Source organism: Manduca sexta, chromosome 18 (assembly GCF_014839805.1).
Source record: "Manduca sexta isolate Smith_Timp_Sample1 chromosome 18, JHU_Msex_v1.0, whole genome shotgun sequence".
NCBI lineage: Eukaryota > Metazoa > Arthropoda > Insecta > Lepidoptera > Sphingidae > Manduca > Manduca sexta.
The window spans coordinates 10,071,789-10,074,304 of NC_051132.1; the positions used below are offsets into that span (position 1 = coordinate 10,071,789).

Consider the following 2,516-nt stretch of genomic DNA (forward strand, 5'->3'; position numbering starts at 1 on the left):
CTTTATTTATCTTTTAGGATTATTGAAAATTTTCACTGAAAAAGACTTATATGTTATATATGATTCAATTTACACAACAAATAGATTATAAAACCTTCTAACAGTGAGCTCGTATACAATAAATAGAATACAATAGATACATTAATCACATATGATTTTTTGTATTTAAAAATGGGTCCACTTAACTTTTGAAGTATCTCTGTGTAGTAAGTTTATCTACTTTGCCTTATTCAATTGTTGAACAAGAAAGCCAAATAAGATTAGATTACATAGATTTACAGTCTAAAAGAATCCAGACAGGAAAAATAAACAGATCACATCATTAAATACAATTTAGAGCTACTGAAACATCTTTAAGAAGAAGGAAAATGCATTTTATATCCTTGAATTTGTTTTATTCATTGTTTATAACCACGTGTCTACAGGAACAATAAAAAACCGTCACATGCGCGAACACTCGCTGTTTTTCCGAGATCTGCAATGAATATAAATTGATTAATAGGTCTTTAATTAGTGGGAAAGAACGTATTTAAACATCATTCATTAAAGGATCTGTCTGATTTCTCGTATAAACATACTTCGTAAGTACCTACAGTCAGCCATAAATGTAGCTTTTTTTATTATTGCTTTTAATGAGACGAACTTGCTGCAGTAGTAACACTGGCTACAATGTTCTTCAAACCGGAATACAATAGTGACTACACACTGCTACTTGGTGGCAGAAATAGACATCGCGGGGCTACCTACCCAGATGGACTCTCACATAAGCTGAACAAATTCAAAAGTTTCAGATGCTTCTACACATTGCCTTTAGTAGGAATATTCTTATATCTCGTCTTAAATAAAATTTACTTTTTGAATTTTTATTGAATGAAGAAAAAATGATTGTTGATAAGGACACAAAAGTTTAAAAGCGAATTGAAATTTTTCATTTCTTTTGTTACTTTTGTAGCTGATTGTACTTAACGACCGCCACATCCAACTAGATCCCATTTTGCTAACCACGAGGTGCAATGAGTCACTTTACCGTGCCTCTATAAAAAACTTAATAAAGTCAACTTTTACGGAAGTGCGAGCAAAATCTAGCGCCACTTAAAATTATGTTTAACCTCTGTAACATATTTACTTACTTATATGACGTATCGGCGGAACAGGGACTTAGCCTATATAGCATATTACTTGCTTCTCGAGTTCTGTAAATATTATTCGATGGCATTGGTATCACCAGGGGCAGAGGATGGGCAGCTGCTCTCCTGTCTTAGATTCAACACAAATACACACTACTATGTATGTGCCCTTGTGTGCTTTTGTTGAATTAATGGGATAATATTTATTAAAATTATCACTTTCACACCAAGGATCTATATTTTATTATTATTTTACCCATATTTCATGGTGTTATGTAGTTAATAAGGTTTATAAGAAAAGTTCAAAATGCCTGATAAAATGCTTAGAGCAATAAAGTGTATACAGTTTTTGTTGCTCTGAACATTGCATAAGTGTTATCTGTTGTTTCTTGTTATTTCATTTCAAAATACGGTCTCTGTCATAACATACTAACAGCACAGGACAAAAATATCCCCAATTACTTCTATCTAGTACTTCTCTCATATTAGACAAGGATCCTAAAAGAGCAAAACAATATTAACTCAATAATATTTAAGTATATGGACTAATTTTGTTTGTTACATATGGGTATAAATCTAATTCCCTGTAGAAATATAGAATGCGACACTGACCTATCAAATTAGACAACCTTATAAAGGGTCAGTGGCGTTTGACATTCAAAGGTTAAGCAATTTTGGAACATGCTTACGATAGATTTCAAAAATATGAGTGTCGCAAAAGCAAAAATGGTAGGCAATAGGTTCTTATTGTTTATTTATATTGAATTATGTTATTTAATGACCTACTTATGCCTATTTTAGTATATAATCTTATTTCAGAGATTATTTATAAATTATTGAAATGATTTTTATGATACCAAAAATATCATACACCATAACTTTACTAACACAATATATTTTATAATTATTTTCATATGCACTTGGCTTATGCTAAACTTACCTCCGGATAGGAGATTTAAAAATAACATATAATAATAATAAACGTTTATTATCAAAAGGTAAGTAAGTAATACTGACGTGACAGTTCTGCGAGATTTGAACTAAACTGAAAATGTAAACTGAACTTCTATATCAAGATTTATGATTATTACAATTTTACCATTATAAATATTTTCTCCATTGTTTATTTTATTGTATTATTTTGAATAATGCTATAAGATTTTTTTGTTTGGTCTACATAACTGAATACAAACAATATAATGTGCGTTCTCAAATAATTATTGTTCTATGTCCTTAACATTTTGAATGTGGGCACAACATGCTTAGTAGGTTAAAGTGCAGTAAATACTGTTTTTTTTTATTTTAAATATACTTACAAATTATTCAAAAACAGTAAAGTACAGAAAAACAAAATAAACAAAACAAAAATAATTTAACATTAGGAGATAT

General features: G+C 29.7%; 1 long non-coding RNA gene across 1 annotated transcript; it reads right to left on the bottom strand.

Moving 5' to 3' along the window:
- LOC119189704 lies at positions 1-2,197 on the bottom strand. The gene is made up of 3 exons (XR_005112557.1): positions 2,068-2,197; positions 1,131-1,625; positions 1-475 (listed from the first exon to the last, which is right to left on the bottom strand). It is a non-coding gene; the product is annotated as an uncharacterized LOC119189704 (long non-coding RNA).
- Between the last annotated feature and the right edge of the window lie 319 nt (positions 2,198-2,516).